This window comes from Acomys russatus, chromosome X (assembly GCF_903995435.1).
Source record: "Acomys russatus chromosome X, mAcoRus1.1, whole genome shotgun sequence".
NCBI lineage: Eukaryota > Metazoa > Chordata > Mammalia > Rodentia > Muridae > Acomys > Acomys russatus.
Genome location: NC_067169.1, coordinates 110,323,524 through 110,347,256, shown reverse-complemented (window position 1 = coordinate 110,347,256; position 23,733 = coordinate 110,323,524).

Here is a 23,733-nt window from a genome sequence, read left to right as displayed (position 1 = left end):
TGCTAGCCAAGAACATGAATAGAAGCAGTTAACAGATGGATGGGGTAAAGGGGAATCTGAGTGGGTGTTGGCAGAAATTGTCATAGTTCTTGGATGATGTCCTACCAGATTGATGCTGTTAAGCAACCAGGGCTGTTGTCAGCATGTGTTAGTAAGTAATAGGAAAAATTGCCATTTTAATTTATTTATTTTTATTGGCATATAGCCATCACACATAGGGTTGGGTTTCCCAAAGATCATTTTTTTCAAATATATTATTCCAGAATTCTCATTGGACTATTTTATAGCTATGTCGCATCAGAATAAGTGTTCATTTTTCACACAAACAGTATTTTATTGCACATGTTCTAAATTACTGGTATTGTTTTGAAAATCATGTGGTACCATAGAGAAATAAATAAATGGAGGAAGAATTTATTTTAAAAATAGTCATAATGTGGTTGACAAACACAGGTAGAGGAAGTCAAGGAAGACCTGTGAGGAAATATTATCTGAGTTGTGACCTGAAAGAAGTGAGGAAGAAGGGAGTGGGGACATATAAGGATATGTCCAGCCAGAGACAATGCAAGGTGGTAAGTGCTCTCCCACCAAGTTCCTTCCCTCCATTTACTTCAGATGTCTATTTTATTTTCCTTTCTGAGTGATATTCAAGCATCCTCACCAGGGTCCTCCTTGTTACTTATTTAGTCTGTGGATTGTAGTGTGCTTATACTGTATTATGTGCCTAATATTCACTTATAAGTGAGTAGATACCAGGCATGCCCTTCTGGGTCTGGGTTACCTCAGTCAGGATGATCTTTTCTAGTTCCATCTATTTGCCTGTAAAATTTTAAGATTTCTTTGTTTTTAATAGCTGAGTAGTATTCCATTGTATAAATAAATGTGCCACAGATTTTTATCCATTCCTCGGTTGAGGGACAACCAGGTTTTTTCCAGGTTCCGGCTATTATGAATAAGGCAGCTATGAATATAATTGAGCAAGCATCATTGGTGTATGGATCTTATCTCATTTGCTTAGACTGTAGAAGGGTGGGTTGGTACCCTTTTCTGAGGAGAATGAGGGGACAGGATGTGAGGGTGGGGTTAGGAGGAGAGAAGGGAGTGTCTGTGATTTATTTAATCACACTGTAATGTGATTAAATAAACCAATGAAGAAGAAGAAAAGTAAAGTGTTAAGTTCTTAAATCTTGGTAAATTCTGGTCTGGTAAATTGCTGTATTATTAAAAGTTGTGAAACGTGGCACAGTACTTCTCTAGTACACAGGAAAATAAAACAAGAACTCAGGAAAAAGATAGGATGCAAAGGCAGAACAGATGTGAAGTTGATAAAAGATGAAGCACACTATACTTTCCTTACAATAATATCCAAGTAGAAACCTATGATGGTGGAATTGATTTTGTTGTTTTTGCAAAAGCATAGAAGTAACTACAGGTACAATTTTCCTCACTCGTTAATGTGATCTTATTTGTGTCTGTCTTTTTCCATATAGCACCACCAATCCCTTACTGTCTGCCTTTATACACCTATTTCTGTTTCCTGCTTGGGGCTTCTAGTAAACACTTGAATTGAGCATTTATGACAGGATCAAACCAGAAGCCAATGCAGACCTGTGTAGAAAACAAATTATACATCACATGGCATTTTATTGCATTGAGCCATTATTATGACTAAGTTTCATCCTCAGTAGCATGTTCAAGATTATCAAGATCATGAACCACGTAATGTATCCATGTAAAATGAGTACAATATTATCAACTCCTACATCCTAACTATTACACTCTGTGGATATTTTCTCATCTCATCATTCTAGAATACTCCACAGAGAATGATATATCCTTCATATTAATCTGTCTAAAGATTTGAATTTCTTATTCTGTAATTCTAGAAACTGACTTGTTCTGATCACCTGATCTCCATAGAACTGCTGAGCTGAGCAATTCCAAACTCCCAGGGCAATTTGCCGTATATTGCATGTCTACAGAGTAACTAAGGTAAAATAGTATAACTGCTTAGCTGAGGGAGTTGTTGGCATTGCTGCAGAAAAGGTGAAAGCATATTTAGAAAGCATATTCATAAAGAGTGAAAGCATATTTAGCTGGAGATGTGAGTGGGATTTTGGGAAACAGATACTGTTAGCTATAGCTATTGAGGAAGTGGAATGTTCTATAGGTGATGTCCAAAGTTACAACCTACAAACCTGACGTATATGGAGCTATTCAGTAAAGTGTGAGATCTCTCAGAAAATCAGAATTGGAAGTGCTTTTGAAATAAAAAGAAAAAAAAGAAGCTATCAAGTAGACAGTGGTACACTTCTGGAAAACAGAAAAGAGCTTTGCCTAGAAAATAATGTTTTGACTCATGGCCATAGAGATATTAAATCCATTTTTAGCTGTCTAGAGGTATCTGTAACAAAAGAGAAGAAATATCCCCAGGATCGAATTATTTGCAAAGTTGTCCTATTTTGAAGTAAAGTTATAGAAGAAAGACCAACAAAGGGCAGCCAATGGAATTAAAGAAAAAACAGGCCTTCACATTTTGGTTGGCTTTCTTTATTAAGGTGAAAAAAGATGCATGGCTAATATAACGGAACTTTGTCAGAGGAATAAATTAAATGAGTTTGCATTTCCATTCAATATGCTATTCAGTAACCATTTTACAATTCCAACATTGGGTTATGATGTCTCTTTAGCTAGAGTATCCAACTAAACATTTAGTGTATTACAAGATCTGTTTAATACAATCATCTGATTCAAAGAATATTGATGAAATACTGGAAACATTTTCCCAAATTAAATAGACATAAGTCTGGGAAGTGAGGTTTGTTTGTTTTTGTTTTTGTTTTGATCTTGCATATGGAATTGTGAACTTTAAAACACTGGTCTGTATTTTATTGTGATAGTGAAGATATTCATACAACAATAGATTTAAAATCCACAAAATAGTCTAACCCTGGAACAAAACTATTCTGGAGTTTTATATTATATATAAATGGATAATATTTGTCATAGCAGGTCTGACGATAACAATTTACAGAGAACACAGTAATATTCAAGCATAAGAAGTGGAAAAGATGTTGGCAATGAAAACACATTTGTAGCTCATACATAATGGCTACAAATGAGGTACCAGCACTAACCATACTGAGGTCATTCTTTTTGTGATTTGGGCAGCTAAGCCTTTGGACATCCATAGTCTTCCATTGAAATCCACTCTGCTTTCTGTAGTTGATAGTATTTATTATTTATTTATTTATTCATTCATTCATTCATTCATTTATTCATTTATTTATTTAATAATTTTACAGCATGATGGCAGCCCCCTCCCTCCTCTCTACCCTGTCCCACCCCCACGCATACCTCCCACTATTTCTTCCTCCCCTTCTCCTCTGAGAAAAGGAGGGCCCCCATGATTACCAACCCAGATTGGCACATTAAGTTGCAGCAGGACTAAGTGCATTCTTTCCCACTGAGGCCAGACAAGGCAACCCAGCTAGGGGAAAGGGATACAAAGGCAGGAAATAGAGTCAGAGACAGCCTCTTGTTTGCTCTAATTCTTAAGGGGCCCACCTGAAGACCAAGCTACACATCAGTTATATGTGTAGCGATCTGGGATTAGGATTAGTGGTTGGTGATTCAGTCTCTGTGAGTCCCGATGGACCCTGATTAGTTAACTCTGTATGTCTTCTTATGGTGTCCTTGACCTATCTGGCTCTCTCTATTCTTGCTCCCACTCTTCTACAAGTCTCCTTGAGCTCTGCCTATTGTTTGGTGTGAGTTTCTGTATGTGTTTCCATCAGCTGTTGGATGAAGACTGTCAGAAGGCAGTTATCCTACACTCCTGTCTGCAGGCATAGCAGAGTGTAAATAGTTGTCAGGGTTTGGCTCTCTCCCGTGGAGTGGGGTCTCAGTTGGGGCATTCCCTCAATCTCTGACCCTTCTTTATTCCTACATTTCTTGGTATGCATGACAAATTTTGGGGTTGAAGATTTTATGGGTGGGATGGTATCCCTCTCCCTCCACTGGAAGTCCTTCTTGGCTTTAGGAGATGGCAGTTTCAAGTTTCAAATCCCCGCTGCTAAGAGTCTCAGCTAGGGTGACCCCCATAGACTCCTGGAAGCCTCCATTGACCCCGAGATGACTACCAATGATTTCCCTTAACCCTCCCATTCCTTCTTTTCTGCTGCTCTGCTCACATCTTTTACCCACTCCTGTTCCCATCCCCACGCCCTCTCCAATTCCCATCCAGTCCCCTCCCTCCATCTAATTCAAGTGTTCATTACATTTCCTATTCTGAGTAAGATTCAAGAATCCTCCCTTGGGTCATCCTTGTTATTTCGCTTCTTTGGGTCTGTGGATTGTAGCATGGTTATTCTGTACTTTATGGTTAACATCCAGGTATAAGTGAGTATATACTACGTATGCCTTTCTGGGTCTGGATTACCTCACTCAGAATGATCTTCGCTACTTCCATCCGTTTGCCTGCAAATTTCCAGATATCCTTGTTTTTAATTGCTGAGTAGTATTTCATTGTGCAAATATACCACCTTTTAAAAAATCCATTCTTCAGTTGAAGAACATCTAAGTTGTTTCCAGTTTCTGGCTGTAACAAATAAAGCTGCTATGGACATAGTTGAGGAAGTGTCCTTGTTATACAGTGGAGTGTCTTTTGGGAACATACTCAGGTGTGGTCTAGCTGGGTCTTGAGGTAGAACTATTCACAGTTTTCTGAGAAAATGCCAGATTGATTTCCAAAGTGGTTGTAGAAGTTTGTACTTCCACCAGGAACAGAGGAGTGTTCCCCTTTCTCCACATCCTCTCCGGCATGTCCTGTCACTTGAATTTTTGATCTTAGCCATTCTGACAGGTATGAGATGAAATCTCAGAGTCATCTTGATTGCAGAAAACTCCTTATTCCTGTTCCTAAAGTGAAAACAATGCCAAGTATAGATGCTTTTGTATTGCTTCCAAAATGGGGGTGGGTGGGATTTATGGTGAAGTGGGAGGGGCAAGGTATTTGTTTACTAGTAAGCAGATAAGAAACAGTTCATTACTAACACATACAGAAATTGCCTAAGATAATGCTAGATAAATATCTGAGATGGTCCTCTGTTTATTTCCTTTACCATGGAGTAATTGTAATTAACTCACCCTGATTAACCCTGGCATAATGATATTACATCATAAACAGAACCAAAGCATAGCCTGAAAGAGGTTAGGTATTGAGATGAAATTCAAGTGTTCAGCATTATAGTATGTGCTTGTGTTTTATTTATACCAATAGCCCAGTTCCTCACAACACTTCTGACAATTTTTCAATACTTCCTAGGGACAATTTAGTAGGAATGTTCTGTAGGTAGAGGGATATTGACCTGTTTGCTTTGAGCAGCAGTTAACTTTTATTGAGACAAGGACAAGAGGAAATTGATTTCAATTGTATAAATTAAACACCTCCTATGACATCACATAGAATTTATGTATATGGATTGTTTGAAAGTGACCATATGGCAAGATTAATCTTCCCGAAGCATAATGTTAATCTTCTGACTCCACACTCAAAGTCCTTTAACATGGCTCTCTACTGACTGCAGAATAAGATTGACCACTTAAACTAGCTCTCCATCTTTAAAGGTTATAGCATGCTCTTTCTCTTCACTGATCCTAAAGTTGACCCACATTGTTCTTGATGTTTCCCTGTATCCAAGGTATCGACTCATGCTGTGCCTTCCAGCATGTATGCCCACCCTCACATTCAAGTACATTCACATCAACATTTTCCTTTAAAGTAGACTGGGTTCAAATTTTACCTCATCCAGTAACTTGTCTTTCATCCATTCAAAGATAATCTTGAACTCCATCACATAAAAATGTTTGCATTTATGGCACCTAACACCCATAAACTGATCATATCTTTCTTACATTTCTTAATATTTCAAAGCTATGAAAATCGAAAAAAACTCACAGTTCCTTAAAATACCTGATCCGACCTATATTTACTGGTAGCATATCCTTACCAGAAGTGATGTGGGTCCCTCTTTTCACTATTTGTCAATGCTTTGGTGTTAACAATGATGTTTCAGTTCAGACATGTGAATGCCTCAAGTTTTAATCCATCTCAACATTATTAATATATAGTGTATTGACTACATTATTCTTCCAAGTATAAAAATTGGTACTCAGAAGTAAAGCTGTTTCTTGCATTTTGGAATTAAAGAATTACAAACATGTTATTATTTTATACTGTTGGGTCTTTTGATAAGACATCTAATATACAGGCCATGCTATGCTGTTGTAGTCATGTTAAGGCCATTTCACAGATCATGAAGAATCTAGGAGCTCTCTTTCCCATGAGTCCATGCTAGATATGACTAGTTAAATTAAGTATTCTGGTATTTTAAATTTTGTGATATGGAAAATGGAAACAGATGTCAAACATGTGAAGTAAGCAATTTATCACTGCACTATAGGTCAAGAACTCTGAGATTTAAATTTTGAGGGAATAATGCACAGAAAAATAGACACTTAGTGAATATTCATTACTTTAATAGTCACGTGGCCAGAGGCAATGATACTATTACTAACTGTTCCTGAAGAATTGAGGGGTTACATTTATTGTTACCTAGTTAACTTTGGTTTTTTATTGTTTCCTGCCTGTACTTTTTTAGATGTCTTATTACTTTGTTAACTATGATGTTTTACGAATAATTTTATTTTTGTTTTAGTTTTTTACAATCAGATTCTGTGTTCATATTCAAAACACACAATTGATTATATAGTATTGTATTTTTCTACCTCCTCCTTATCCTCAAGATCCCCCAAAATATAAATTATGTATTTCTTTTCTCTATATACTTAAAGCACCGAATAATGAGAGATTGTTGATTAGGTTTTAGTATGACAGTTCCAGTATCATGTTGGTAATTTAGATAGGTAACTCTCTAAATTATGCAAAGTGGAGTAAAGCAGAAAGATTAAACGATTACAGTAATACATAATAGTATCATAATTAATATAGTACAAGTAAACATAGAGAGAAATTATATGAGCTAGAAAGACATTTGATGAAGTATTTGGCTAGGATTTGGCTATTGACTGATCATATTTCATGATAAGGATGAGAAGAAATGATTATCAAATAACATTTCTTGTATATCCTTACATTGCAAGAAAGGTCATTGAGGTCTTTGGGATCATATGCATAAAGGTACTAGTCTCATTCATTATTGATCTGCCCTTGTCACTTAGTCAGCCCTCTGAAAGACTCACTTCCTAATATCATCACTTTGGGTTGAGATTTCAACACATGAAATTTGGAAAGAGTTGCCCAAGCCACAGCAGATGGTATAGCTATGCAATTCAGCTTTGCACAGCAACACATGAATTTGGAGAGAATACAAACATTCAGACCAGAGCATAAACATAAGGATTATTTTTTTAATTCAGAAAAGTGGGGAACTAGAGAATGAGGAGCCTTACATGCCTTTAATGGTAGTCGTAGCCAGAGAAATTAAGCTTAGTTTTTCCTTTCGAGAATTTTTCATTTTTGCCCTTAGATGATATCCAGAAATCATCTCAAAATTTAATACTTCAGCCATGACATCAGTTCTATCTTAAACCCTATTTTGGTGTTAAACTCTATTCACATTTTGGGAGACAGAACTCCATGTTTTCTCTATGTATTTTCTTCTCTTTGGTCTCCCATTGCATCCCTTCTCTTCATTCTATTCATATCTGCTTAAATTTTGAGTGCATAGTATGTGCTATTTTAATTGTTCCAGAAGTATTGAGGGGTTCATCTCTTTTCACCTAGTTAACTTTGATTCTTTATTGATTCCTGAACATATATTTCCAATGCCTTCTTGCTTTGTTAACTATTATTTAGAACAGTTTAATTAAGCATCTATGTGAGCCTTTGATGAGCTTTATATATAGCAGTTGGGATTAGTGTCAAACTATGTAGTTCACTGTTAAGAGATACAAACCATAAATGCTGTAGAAAAAAACAGGGAGTGAAAAGATAAGCAGTGTAATCATAATCTTGATTGACAACTTGATTAGAATGAGCAATGCATAAAAAAAAAAAAAGTAAAGCACTCTTCCAAAAATATCTAGGAACACTTTCCCAGAGAGGATTAGCTAAGAGGGAAGGCCTACCCTGGATATGTGTAGGACTATCTCATAGGCTTGGGATGTGTGGAATAAATGGGTAAAAAGAGAAAAAATAGCAGGGTGATCCCATAGGGACTTTCTCCCCCCTCTCTCTCTCTCTCCCTCTCTCTCTCTCTGTCTCTCCTCCATCCTTCCTGCACCTCCTTTTCTCTCTCCTCTCTCTGTCTCTCCCTCTCTCTGTCTGTCTCTGTCTCTCTGTCTGTCTCTGTCTCTCTGTCTGTCTCTGTCTCTCTCCATTTCTCTCTCTCTCTCTCTCTCTCTCTCTCTCTCTCTCTCTCTCTCTCTCTCTCTCTCTCTCTCTCTCTCTCTCTCTCCCCTCATTGAAAGCCCTGATGTGAACTGTGCCCTCTAAAACCAGGAGCCAACGTACATGGTTCATGTAAACCATTAGTTCTTGCAGTGTTTAGGGATATCAATGAAAAGAACCTGACACAAGAGGGGATTTGAGGTAAGAAGGAATGAGAAACCTGGGGGCCTGACAATGATCTTCTTCAATAAAAAGACAAGAAGGTAAATATGTGGGAAGAGGCAGAAAAAGATGAAAGATTTTAATGGAAATGAAACCTTTTAAAAGGAAATAGCCTTTGATAAATTGGAATGAGAAATATCTGAGTACAAATATCCAGGCATGACCCCAAGTTTTTAGCCTGAATATCTTAAGAGAAAAAAAAGGAACAAAGTTATTTTCAAGACAAGTGAATGTAATTCGAATGGTAGCTGTAGAAAAGGGAGCTCATTTATCGACAAAATTACTTTTGGGGAAAGCACCCACAGTTCAAAAAGATGTGTCTAGCAGTCAGGATTAGCTATTATAACTGGCACTCAATAAAGCTTCAAACTGGAAACATATGTGACATCTGAAGCAATAATATAGTGGACTTTAAAAAACAGATCAGGGCATTTGGTTGAAAATAAAGGAGTTCATGAGTGAGACTGTAAAAAGCAAAGTGGGACTGACTAGTCATTCACCTTGCCCCCCCCCATTCAAAAAGCATTTTCAAAGTGTAGCCATGTGCTCTTTACTTGCTAATCCGCATTAATTATTTGATAGATATTTAATTGGCTTTTGAATTACTTTTACCACTTTAGTAACCAACATAGAAGTCAGGCAGAATAGAAAGTTTCGTCTATTTTGTATTCTTTTTGTTAAAAACTTACTGAACAAAAGAAAACCGAGAAAAAAAAAACATCAGCATATCTCTAGGACAGTATTTGTCCCCGCTAAAATAGCTTTTGGGGCTTTAGCTAGCTCTTAATATTTTTATGACAGTTATATACTTAGCACTTATAAATGTTACAAGTAGTCTGGATGATAGTTGTCATTTGAAAACATTGCTTCTATCATAAATAGAAGAGCATTTCTGTTCTCTCAGAAAAGTTTAAAACCGAAGGTGAGAGCCAGGTTTGGTAGTGCACACCTTTAATCCCAGAACAGAGGAGGCAGAGGCAGATGGATCTCTGAGTTTTAGGCCAGCCGGGTCTACAGAGTGAGTCCAGGACAGCCAAAGCTATACAGAGAAACTCTATCTCAAAACAACAACAGCAGCAGCAAAAACAGAAGAAAAAAAAAAAAAACAAAAACCAAAAAAACCTAGGCAGAGAACCCTTTTAAATACCATGACAAATTTTCTTAGTCTGTTTGCATCACTCTAACAAAATACCTTAGGTTGTGAAATTTATAAGCAACAGGAAATTACTGATAATATTTCTTGGACTGACTAAGTGTTTCTTTTTCTTTGTGGTGGGTGTGGGGCATGCTGTGGATCAAACCCAAGGAATGGTAGCCAAGTACTCTAGCATCGGGTTGCAGCCCCAAACTTCTCCTTTTTTAAAAGCAGGATTCTCATTAATTTAAACATTTCTCTTATGTCCTACAGAATATTAAAATAAAAAATGGTCATCTTAACCAGCTGTATCCCAAATTTAAAATATATATCAGCAATTTGATATATATTTATTATTTTTTCTCTTTAAATTTTCTTGACAGATTTTTAAATTTTTTCTATTTTCATTTTTATTATTAAAGGTTTTCATTTTTATATACACATTTATATTATTATACATATATACAATATATTACCTACAGCAAGAAGATCCACGAAACAATCATAATTATATAATTGTTATATAAATGTTACATTCATAGTGTTTAGGCTATTTGTACTTGGCAGCTTTGAAGAAAACATCTTTCCTATCTTGGTGAGTCCCTCTGTATACTCAGGTACTTACTTTTATTCCTTCTCAGGTCTCTGATGGAGTTGAATACCAGATAGTTTAGTTTTACAATGAATGAAGCGTAGTTATTTAGGGGTTAAGTTGTTTTTAGGTCTAGATTAAGTATTAAGTTGATAATGATAAGATATGATAGACATTGATTTGCATTCAGATTCGTAGACTCATCAACATATTTTTCTTTTTTACTTATATATTTATATTATTACACATAAATGCAATAAACTACATACAGCAAGAAGAACCATGAAACAATCAGGAATTATATAAATGTTACATTCTTAGTGTTTTGGCTATTTGTATTTGACAGCCTTGAAGAAAACATCTTCGCTATGTGGGTGAGTCTGAATTTCTGAATGTAAATCAATATCCATCATATACTGTCATTATCAACCTAGAACACCTATCTAGACCTAAAAACATCTTAACCCCTAAACAACTAAGCTTCATTGTAAAACTAAACTATCTGGTCTTCAACCCCATCAGAAACTTGAGAAAGAATAAAATTAATTATCTGAGTATAGAGTGAGTATAGGTTAGCAGCTTCCTAAATGAGAGGATGACAGAGACAGTTTGCTACTTGAACAGTCACCCAAAACTCTATAATGTTGGAGGATCTTCTTCAGCATTCTGGTCCAATATATCTGACAGACATATCTCCAAGGCAGGAACTATTGAGGACTTGCTTACCCTGTCCTGGCATAGTTTGACAATCAAATCTGCCTGTAGCCAAGCTTGCCCATTTTTAGACAGAATTCTGTCTGTGGCTGAAATGAGGATATTTTGCCAGTGGCTAGTTTACCACATTTGAAACCATCTCCATAATGAAGACCAAAAACTCAAAAGACAACACATGCTACCAGAGATGCACAACCACTTTGGAAATAAATTTGGTGCTTTCTCAGGAAATTGGGAATAATTCTACTCCAAGACCTAGCCATCTCACTCCTGGGCATATGTACCCGAAAGATGCTCCATCATACTACAAGGACATTTGCTCAACTATGTTCATAGCAGCTTTATTCTTAATAACCAGAGTCTGGAAACAACATAGAGATCCATCAAGCAAAGAAACTGTGGTCCATTTACACACTGGAATACTACTCAGCTATTAAAAACAAATGGATAAAACTAGAAAAGATCATTCTTGGTGAGGTAACCCAGACACAAAAAGACACACATGGTATATAGTCACTCATAAGCAGATATTAGCCACATAATACAGGATAACCACAGTACAATACAGAAACTGATGCACCAAATGAGGACCATGTACAGTGTGTACCTAGACCCTCTTCTCAGATGTAGCAGATAGGCAGCACAATCTCCTTATGGGTCCTACAATATGGGGAGTAGGGACTACTTCTGACATGGACTATGGCCCTCCCTCAATGTTGATCACTTCCCCTGTGGCTGGATGGCCTTGTCAGGCAACAGAGGAGGATGATACAGGTAGTACAGGTGAGACAGGCTGAGGTTAGATGTTAGGAGAGGAGGACTCTTGTTTCTGAGGACTAGGGGAGGGAGGGAAAGCAACTAAGGGAGGGAGGATGGGGTAGTGAAGTGATGAATGTCCTGGAGGGGGCTAGGGGTGTAAAGAATTGATATATATTTTTAATTTGAAAATATATTTCAAATTAAAGACATCTCTAAATCTTTTATTAAATTTCAGGAAAAGTATTTTCTACTTTCACCATCTGTAAATGAGATTGGACTGTTTAATCACTAGACACATTTGCGTTCTAATGTCTTACAAATAATGAAGCTTACGTCTACAACTGTGTAAGATCTTGACGTTACAAAATGTTGCTGTCAATTTGTGTGTCTTCCTATACAATTTTTATCAACTTTAAAAGACTCTCCAACATTTTGCATGTCCTGATCATAAATTTGAGGTTAAAGTCTAGTTGAAACATAAAGTCACTTTAGACATTAACAAAATGATTGTATAAAAGTAGTAAAGCTTGTTAAGTTGGCTTTTGGCAGAATGATTATGGGAAAGCCGAAGCCAGATGAATATGGAAGATGATAGTGGAAATAAAACAGAAAAGAATGGTGCTTAATAAGCCAGGACATCATCACAAAGTTAAACAGTAATGGAATATAGTCTTGACCTAGCAAATTGCTGTTTCTGTCTAAGTATTTTGTGAAAGGTTTTGCATTGCAGAATTTTTTTACAATTAAATTCAGGATCCAATTGCAATCATTCTTAGAGCACATGGACTTCTGTTATTGTAGAATAGTGGTACATAGTACCTTAGAATTGATTCCATCCTAGTAGTTCTGGAAGTATCTCTGCCCAATGTCTGTGTCATAATTCAATTAACTATGATTTCAGGGGCCATGCAAGCAGAGCAGAAACTTTGTCTTACTTGCAAAACAAGTAAACTGATAACAGATCAAATAAAGATTGGTTGTCTCCAAGATGGAGTCCCTAGGTTTTCACAATAGTCAAATTGTAAGCAATGAGGTTTATTTCAAGTATGCTTATTGATAAGTGAGGATGGACTCCTTTCTCCAAACTTGGTAGGAAGCAAGTATTTTCTATTTATTGAAGATGTTTTACAAGTAAGGATGGTGGCAACAATTGCCAGAATGCATCCAATATTTCAGCGACTGTATTTATGATGAAATTACAAATTGCCTTGGTTATTTGTCAGTGATACAAGATTGCTTGGCTCCTTTATTTAATAATGCTCTGTTGATTTTCCAACTATTTTTGAAACAGTATGTGTTCAATATTAGTAATTTATTTACACACAATGCAAAGTTTCCATTGAAAATAAGTTTTAGCATATTTGGGAGCTAAAACTAACACAAAACGATAAAATAACTCCAGGTCTGATGGGAAGCTTTGTGTCTCAGCAAAATAAATCCTGTTTTCTGAGCTATAGTGTGCACAAGGCTTTCCCACACATCTCCCGTTGCTACGGAAACCTCTTTGGTATCTGGGCTCTACACAGCTGACACATTTCAAAGTCGGCTCTCAACCTTCACTGCTCAAAGCTTAGAGTGATAAATGGAAACAAAGAAAAACACAGGAACAATAAAATATCAATATATATTACTTGATTAAAAATAAATGCAATGCCATGTATAGGGGGAAATTAAGGTAAGGCAAATTCCCAACTGCTACAGACTCCAATTGCAATAAAAGATATAGAAGCACAATAGAGTCCACAGCATATAAAATAGATTTCTGTCCTTTGGACTTACTGACACAGAATAAAATGAAAGCTTAAGGGGTTATTTGTGGTAAGTCTGCTATGTTAAAGCTGTCCATGCTCATCAAAGCAGTGTGCATGGACACGGAGGGGCAGAAAATTGAGTGAGGTCTGCAGGCAATTTAGAAACCCCCAAAGCAGTCTTAGAATGTGTTCAAATATTGAAAGCCTGACTGCTCAGAATGTCCTGGAGGGCTTTCCTGCTTTAATCTCACTCTTTGGCACTACTCAGTCAGTATATTTGATAAGTACTCTGAAGATATATTTGTTAAATGGGCAGATCCCCAAAACCTACTAGATACTGCTCATGTGGAGTTTAATAGTTTCAGATTGAAAGGGTAAATATTCCAGTTCTTGTTGTCATCAGTCAGCCCAGAAACTATAATAGGATTTCAATGCTTTTTAATTTTTTGTTTAGTAATTGCTAATGGAAAATGGACATTGATCTCCTCACAAACTGTATTTTTTTTTAATTTATTGAGAAACCACTCTAGGTTAGTAATGAAAACCTACTTTTGAGTCATCGTGTGATAAGCAATAATAAAAAAACAAAAACAAAAAAAAACTATTTAGATGTGCTTTCACAGTTTAAGGAAGAATATATATTCCATATATGTGCAGGTATGCACATTGTTATCTTTTGTGTTTTACAGGATGGTAAAGAAAAGGCAACAAACCTACCTTGTTATGGACCCCATGAACAACAGTGATGATCTGCATGGCAAGATATGCTCCCCAGTCCATTAGGGATATGGTGACTGTGAGGATAGTCAACCATCTTATGAGTAGATTTGAGGACTGCTCCACAGGAGAGAATTCATACCTACTACTGTGCATTAGTCCAGCTTCTCTAAAGGAATAGAACTGATAGAATAAACTAATATGTTAAAAGGGATTTGTTAGAGTGACCTACAGGTTGTGATCTGAGTAGTCCAACAATGTCTGTCTCCTGAATGAAAGTTCAAGGATGTGGTAGGTGTTCAGTCCATGAGACTGGGTGTCTCTGCAGTTGCAGTCTGGTTCTGGAGTCCTGGAAAAATCCTAGAGAGCTACCAGATTTCAGTCTATGTTCAAATCCTGAAAAAGTGGGTTGTAACATTGCCCCAGGAATAGAACAGATGAACTTTCCAGTGAGTGAGGCAAAGCAGGTCAAAATAAAAAGCTTCCTTATACCATGCCCTTTTATGTAGTCTGCCATCAGAAGATGTAGCCCAGATTTAGAGTGCACCTTTTATCTCAGATAATACAACCAAGAAAAAATCCCATCCAGATGTGCCCAGCTGCTTGGGTTTGAGTTAACTCCAGATGTAGTCATCTTGACAACCAAGGGGAGGTTATAAGCAGTATGGGAGAATCTACTACTGTTATTTGACAATTGGGCATGGCATTTTATAAATACCTGTAAAATTAGTTTTGTAAAAAAGAAAACTCTATTTTACAAGTACTGATGCTTCCACTGGTAGATCAATGCTTCCTTTCCTTGAGAAGGTCCTTTTGCAGTAGGCTGTGGTTACTGCAGAGATCCATACATAGCTGGTTAAAGATAATAAGTGACATTTTATCACCCATCAAGCTTCAGGGAAGATTACAATAGAGGAGTGGGAAGACTCTAAGAGCCAGAGGTTGGCGAAAGTGTTACAAAATATGGACTTCTTGCCTGGATGTAGCCACTGCAGTCACAAAGTCACGTAGTTGTGATTATCTTCACAGACTGGTCCACCACCATTTCATCATATCCAGGACAGGGGCTCAGGAGGCATCTCATGGAGGGGATATGGGCAGTGAATAATTTTTGGAGGAAGAGTATCATCTTCTTTAGTAGTGTAGCCATTGGGCCCTAAATAATTTCATACTCATATCTATGAAAGCAACAATAAGTAAACACAAAAATATAGTCCACAGAATTAACAAACCAGGGCTCATAGGGACTCATAGAGACTGAGCCAACAACCAGGGAGCCTGTATGGGTCTGATCTATGTCATTTGCACATATTTTATGGCTGTGTTGCTTGGTGTTCTTAGGTGTCTCCTAACAGAGGGATCAAGGGCTTCTCTGACTCACTTGCCTGCTTTGGGGACCCTTGTCCTCCTTTTGGGTTGCCTCATCCAGCCTTACTACAAGGGGAGGTGGCTAGTCTTACTGAAACTTGATATGCCATGTTTGATTGATATCCCTAGGTAGCCTGCCCTTTTCTGAAGGGAAAAGAAGGAGCTATGGCTATGGCGGGAGGGGTGGGGAAAGGATTGGGAGTAAAGGAAAGAAGAGAAACTGTGGTCAGGGTATAATATATAAAAGAAGAACAAAATTTTAAAAATCAAAGTAGGAGAAGGATTCTTGGGAAGAAGCATCTTATCAGGATCGGAAGGTAGATGAGAAAGAATCACAGGGGATGAAAGTGACCAAAGGCCAACAAACATGCATGAAACTTTCAAATAATTACAAAAGAACAGACCATTTTGAGATTAGATTGTTTCAATTTTCTTCTGCCTCTTGAGATTATAACAATACATGTCAGTAAATTATAGAAATATGTTTCATATTTAAAACACAATTATTGTGATTTTAATTTGTGAATATGGAAGTCAATAACAAGACACTAAAACAATACTTTGGTGAAGAGACATACAAAAGAATAATTAGTCAATGTATATTAAACTTGCCATATATCTTAATATTTGACAGAAATAACAGAGATGTGAATTGCCATATGGAAGAATCATGCCTTTACAAATGACACACATCTAGAGACGTCACGTGATGCATATCCACTCTGCCATAGCACAATTGATAGGTCCCCATAAATTTACTAATTTCTCCTTACTTTATGCAATAAATTGAAATTAAACTAACTGATATTGTTGATAACCTGAGAAATCAATCAAATAGATAATTATAATTCTAAGTCAAGTGGTTGTTTTTCAATAGCTATGTATGGAGTCCAGTGAAAAGAAAAACTACTATGGTAGTTTGAATAATGTCCCCTCAAGTATGTTCACATCCTTCTCAGTACCTACAAACATGTTAATTTTCATGTAAAAGAAAATGGAAAAACACTATGAATGTAATATTAATATAATTCCTGATTGTTTCCTGATTCTTCTTGCTCTATGTAGTTTATTTTATATATGTAGAATAATATAAATGTATAAATAAAAAATAACAAAAAGAAAATGTTCACATATGACTTAAACAAGTGCCTTGAGATTGGAATACTACTTAGAAATAGCCACCTAATTTAAATATATTCAGTCTTATTAAAGGGTGACAACAGAAGAATAAATTCCATGGCATGGGGGTTGGACAGATGGAAGGGACTCTTGTAATGGTAGGAATGAAAGATGGAGGACAACCAGACAAGGAGTCTAGTCGTCACTAAAAACTAGCAAGGGCAAGAACACATATTTGTCTTTGGAATCTGTAAGAGGAACACAGCCCTGCTGACAACTTCATCTGAGCAAACTACCCATTTTACATCTATGACTCCCAGAACTGTAAAGTAATAAATTCTGTGATCTTTAAGTCTTTAAATGTGCGATAATTTATTATAGAAGTAATTTAACAGTTTAATAAATAATTTCACTCTATCCTTAGAAACAAAAGGAGGGAATTAGACTGGATGGAGGAGAGGTAAGTGTCCTTCATTTAATATTTCTCTGATAATTTCATATGTGACTACTGTATTTACATCATTTTCCTTCTCTGTCACCTCCCTTCAATTCCTCTCATGTCCTAACACACTCCCTCTCAAACTTATAGCCTCCTATTCTTTAATTATCATCATCATCACCACCACCGCCATCATCAAATAGCATATTTTATGTGTGTATATAAATAAATACTACTGATTTCATTTAGCGTTACTCATGTATGTTATGTGTTTTGGGCAGACAGGCTGAAATTGGATCACTTATCATGGAGCTGATATCTTAAGAAGACTGATTTTTTTTTATTATCAATGGAATTTTATTTGGAGCATTAGTATAGTATAAAATTAGATGTGAGTACATGACAAAGATTTAGTGACTTGAACATTTTAGCAAAGTTATAATATATGTGCTTATGAGCAATGTTCTCTTTTTACAAATATGTATTTTCTTTTTTAATAATTTATTCAGATTACATCCCAATTGTTATACACTTATCTTCTCATTCTCTCCCTCCCTCCCTCTTTTGCCCTATTCTCCTCCCATAGACCTCTGTCAGAAGGGGACTTCCTCCCCTACCATAAGATGACAGTCTATCATGTCTCCTCTGGATAGTCTGCTTCCCCTTCTTCTGGAAGCCGCCATACCTCCCCACCAAGGGGAAGTGATCAGATTCGGGTTACCAGAGTTCATTTCAGAGGCATTCCCAACACTCCTCACAACTGTGGAGAATGAACTGTCCATTGGCGAGATCTGAACAAGGGGTCTATATTCATAGCAGCCTTATTTGTAATAGTCAAAATCTGGAAACAACTTAGATGTCCCACAATCTAAGAATGAGTAAATAAACTGTGGTACATTTACATAATGGACTACTACTCAGCTATTAAGAACAAGGACATCATGAAATTTGCAGTCAAATTGATGGAACGAGAAATGGTCATCCCGAGGGGAGATAATCCAGGCCCAGAAAGACAGGCATGGTATATACGCATGGTATATTAGCCCAACATAGATATCCTCTGAGAGTCTTCACTTAGGGAGGGATCAGTATTGATGCTGGGACTTGCTTCTGGACTGCAGGTGAGAGTGGTATGGAAGAATGGGAGGAAAAAGTGGAACCAGTGGGTCCAGGAGCCGCACAAGAAGACCATTAAGGAAGGTTGATCTGGACCCAGGGGAGGCCTGCACAAACTGCTGTACCAACCAAGAAGACTGATTTTTTTTTTCCTTTCTCAGTAGATATTTATTGCCTATAGCTCTATATCTAGGAATGGAGCTTTGTGAGAATTCCCCCATCCATATTTTCTGAACTACAACACACAAACACACACACAAGCACGTGCGCACACACACATGCATGCACACACATGCACACATGAGAGAGTAAATAAATACATAAAGAAAATTTAGCTTATTTTAAATACAGTCAATAAAATGTGAACAAGTAATCAGGTCCATATCAAGTGCTATTAAAGCAGTAAGTAAGTCTCTGCTCAAAGAGCTTGTTATTTTTCCTTCTATCAAAAATAGATTCTTCTCTCATATCTTGACCACAGTTTCCCCTCCTTCCACTCCTCCTAACTGCCCCCATCTCTCCTCTCCCCCAGATCTGCACTCCTCCATTTCTTTTTCAGAATAATGAGCAGGCCTCCCAGGCAAACTGTATAAAGCAAGGTACAATAAGACAAGGCAAACACCCTCATTGTCTGGACAGGAGGAAAAAGTTGCGAGAGCGTGCAAAAGAGTCAGAGACACTCCTGAACCCACAGGCAGGAGTCCCATCAAAACATCAAGCTCAGAGCCTTAACATATATGCAAGACCCATGTAAGACTAAACTATTCAGTCTTCAATCCCATCAGAGACTTGAGAAGGAATAAAATTACACGGGGGAAGACCCATGTAAGGCCCTGCTTGCCATTTCAGTCTCTGTGAGCACTAGTGAGTCCTGCTTAGTTGATTCCTTGGGTCATATTCTCTTGGTGTATTCCATCCCCTCTGATTCTTACACTATATCTCCCCATCTTCCAAAGGGGTACCCCAACATCCTTTAACAGATCTCCTCTCCAAAGCTACTTTTCCATATTCAGAGTTGTGAACAAGGCAAAACTAAAGCCTTTGTACCAGTCTTTTCTATAACTGCCAAAAAGTAGTCTAGAGGATGGAGTGATGGGTGGTGATTAGGAGCATTTGAGGACTTGGGTTCAGTTCTAAGCATGAAACATCTTTTTTTTTCTTTTTATCAAAAGTATATTTTTCTCTTATATAATACATACTGACTACAGTTTCCCCTTCCTCCTCTTTTCTTAGTTTCCCCTATCTTTTCTCTCCCTCAGACCCACTGCCAACATGGCAGCTCACTGAAGTGGTCTGTAACTCCAATTCAGGGAATCTGACACTCTCTTCTGGCTTGCCTCCATGGACAGTAAATACATATGTGGTGCACAGACATCCATAGAGGTCACACACCCACACACATAAAAATAAATAAGCAAATATAAATTTAAAAAAATAAGTAGTCCAGCCACTATGGAAATCAGTTCCTCAAAATTGAAACTAGATCTGCTGTGTGACACATTTATAATATTTAGTTCTGTATATTTAACCTAAAAACTCAAAGTCACATATCAACTCTTTTTTATATCAATGCTTATTGCCAGCACTAGTCACAATAGGTAAGTAATAGAACCAATATTTGAGGAATGGAAAATATTATGTTTCAGCCACAAAGAATGAAATTGTGGCATTTGCAGGAAAAAAGATACAAATGAAAATAATCATAAATAAATCACTCTCAGAAGGATAAATATCATGTTTTTAAAATCCTTTATTTTGTTTTGTTGTGGTTTTACTTGCTATGGTTCCTCAGTTTTTGGATTGATTGATAAAACCATGTATGTAGAAAGGACCTGAAAGCTAAAGTCTGCAGGGTATAGAAGTAAAATTGTCAAAGTACAATATAGACTTGTTTGAAAACATCCTTACATAACATATTACCATGTACAGTGAATATCCATGATGAAAATTAAAGCATAATTAAAATGAATGATTTTTTTAATTCATAAAAATAGTGCTTTAGTATAAGATCTGCTCTGTTCCCTTCAGAATGAGAATGCAGACCCCGATGCTGAGACTGTACACTGCAATCTTCATCATGTAATGACTGATTAAATATTGGAAACGTTTTTCCAAATTACACAGTGAGGTTGTTGTTTGTTGTTTTGGGGTTTTTTGTTTGTTTTGTTTTTTTGTTTTTGTTTTTGTTTTTTTAGTATGGGTGTGGCACTGTGAATTTGAAAACACTGGTCTGTGCACATGTTTGTGAAGGCCAGAAATCAAACTCAGCTATCATTTCTCCAGAGTACACAACTGTGAATTTGTTTGAGGAAAAGTCTCTCACTGAGGCATAGAGCTCACCAATTAGGTCAGGTTGGATTGCCAGCAAGCCCTATTGATGCATCTATTTTTAACATCCCAGAGCTTGGTACTGAATTCAGATTATCATGTTTGTAAGAAAAATATGTTACACTACAGCCTCTTATTCAGTATACCTTTTTTAATTTTAATTTTTATTAAATATTTTACATATATATTCATATTATTACACATATATGCAAGAACCTACCTACAGCAAGAAGAATCATGAAAGACTCAGGAATTATATAAATGTTACATTCATATTGATTTGGCTGTTTGTATTTGGCAACCTGGAAGAAAACATCTTTCATATCTTGGTGAATCTAAAATTCTGAATATAAATCAATGTCTCTCCTCTCTCATCTCTATCAAATTAAAACATCTATCTAGACCTAAAAATATCTTAAACCCTAAACAACTAAGCCTAATTGTAGAACAAACTATGCAGTCTTCAGTCCCATCAGTGACTTGAGAAAGAATAAAATTAATTACCTGAATATACAGGGAGTGCAGGTTAGCAGTTTCCTAAAGGAGAGGATGACAGAAAGTCTGCTACCTGAACAGTCATCCAAAATTCTCTGTAACATTGTAGCATCATCTTCAGCCTTCTGGCCCAGTATATCTGACAGAAATATTTGTGAGGCAGGAACTACTGAAGATTTGCTTACCCTGTCTTGGCAGAGTTTCGCCATCGACTCTGCCTACATCCAAACTTGCACTCTTTTAGGCAGAATTTTGTGTGTGGTAGAAATGAGGACATTTTTCCCAGTGGCTTGTTTGCCACATTGGAAGCCATCTCCATAAAGACGTTCTTTGATACTCATCATCTTCTTTGTGGCAGAGTAGGTGTTGCCAGGAGTTAACCTGTCTCATTGTCAATGTATCTTTGAAATAATAAAAACAACTTTAAATGCCATATTCTGTATGTCTCTGAGGGTTTTTGAAGACCTTATCTAACTAGTTTACCTTAATTTTCTATAGATTGCTATCTATCTGTTACACCTAGGATGTATATGCTTGTGATAAAAAGAGACTCGTAATTGATATGACCATGATTTGATCAACTAGCAATTAATTTGTAAAACTTACTTGCCCTAAACAGCCTGAATAGAACTTTCAAAGTATTGGAAGTAAACCTTGCATTATAATTGAGTTGTATGGGCACAATACCTCATATTAGAGTAGAAATATATATATATATATATATATATATATATATATATATATATATATATATGTATGTATATCATGTGTGTGAAGAATAATTTTGAATTTGAATTCTATACCAATGTATCAAAATCAAACCTATTTTGTATCAATATAGAAAATTCTATACCAGTGAATTAAAAATAACCTTGTAAGGAAAAAAAGTTTGGACTATTATTATCAACTAAAAATGCATATATTTGGTTTTGCTTTTATGGGTTTTTTTACATGTGCAAATGTGTATATCATACCATCTGTATGTGTTTCTTATGCTTTTTTTCTTCTGCTTATATGTTTGTTTTATCCTAGTTCAGATTGGTTTTCCTTTACCTTATTTTATTTCATTATTATCCTTTTGCTACTTGTTTGTTTTCTAATGGGAGAGAGAAAGCGAGTAGATTTGCATGGGAGGGAAGGTGAGAAGGATCTTCGAGGATCTGGGGAAGGGAAAACTATAATCAGGATGTCTTGTATTGAGAAATAATCCAATTTTTAAAAATAAAAAAGAAGAGAAACATAACCTTATGAGTGACAATTAAAGCATTAAGTTGCAGAGTACCTTCATTAATCTACTTTTTGTCTTATCATATATATATATATATATATTCCTACTTTTCAACCCCTATCTCCAGAGCTAAGAATAGAAGACAAAGGAAAGGAGAGACATCCCTGAGTCCAATCTTGTTTTCTCTCTAAATAAGACCAATAATAACTTACAATCAACTCTCAATGGAAATAAACATCTACAACCCAAGAAAGCAACCAAAAACCTACCCAGTTCCCCTTAATGGAAATGGGACCTCATTCTCTTAATTATTATTATTATTATTATTATTATTATTATTATTATTATTATTATAAGAATCCCACTCCCACCCTTCTTCACCCCCACCCCTATTCCTCAGAAAAAGGGAGCACCCCTTCCCATCCACCCCAAGTCATATCCAGGCTGAGCATGTCCTTTTCCCTTGTGGCCTGTCAAGGCAGTCCCACCAGGAAGAAGTGATTGAAAAGCTGGCAAGAGGGTTCATGTCAGAGACAGCCCCTATTCCTCTTACTAGGGGACCCACATGAAGCCTCAGCTTCCTATCAGCTGCATCTTTGTAGACGGCCTAGGTCTGCTCCATGCATGGTCCTTTGTTGGTGCTTCTTATTGAAAATGGGTAGTGGTAAATGAAGAGACCCATTTCTGTTTAAAGATTTGAGGATAAATGACATTCAGTGCTCAGCAAAAGACAGAATGGATACCAATGCCAATACTACACACACACACACACAAGCATCTCAAAAGTGGGAGTGGAAAGACATCTAAGTGTCAGTGGATGGTGAGGAGTGCTATGAAATACTGATCTCTGGACACCACATAGCATAGCTGTTGCATGTATGAACTTATGAGCAGCAGTGGCTTTCTGGAAATGATCTATCTAGCCAATAAAAGATCCTGTATTGGAGAAGGGGCTACAGAGACCCAAATCTTATTATCAGTTGAGGCTACTACAAGAGGGAGAGTCATTTTTCTTTGGATTGTAGCTACTAGAAAGCTACTTATATCCCAGTGGATTGCTTCATGCCCATGAGCATATGGGCAGCACCAGTTAGACGTAGTGAGTTAAAAAAAATTACAAATGGAAATCATGAAGCTGGAAAGGAGATGAGATAGTGGGTCAGAGTGGGAAGTTAGAGGGGTGAATTGAGGAAAGGATATTATTGAGATATATTTTATGTGTGTATGAAAATTTCAAAGAATACATTTAAAAATAAAACTACTAAGAGGGTTTAAATTTTAAAAAATAATGAAAAAAATCAAAATGTTATATAGACTATATCTCACGAACAATAGAA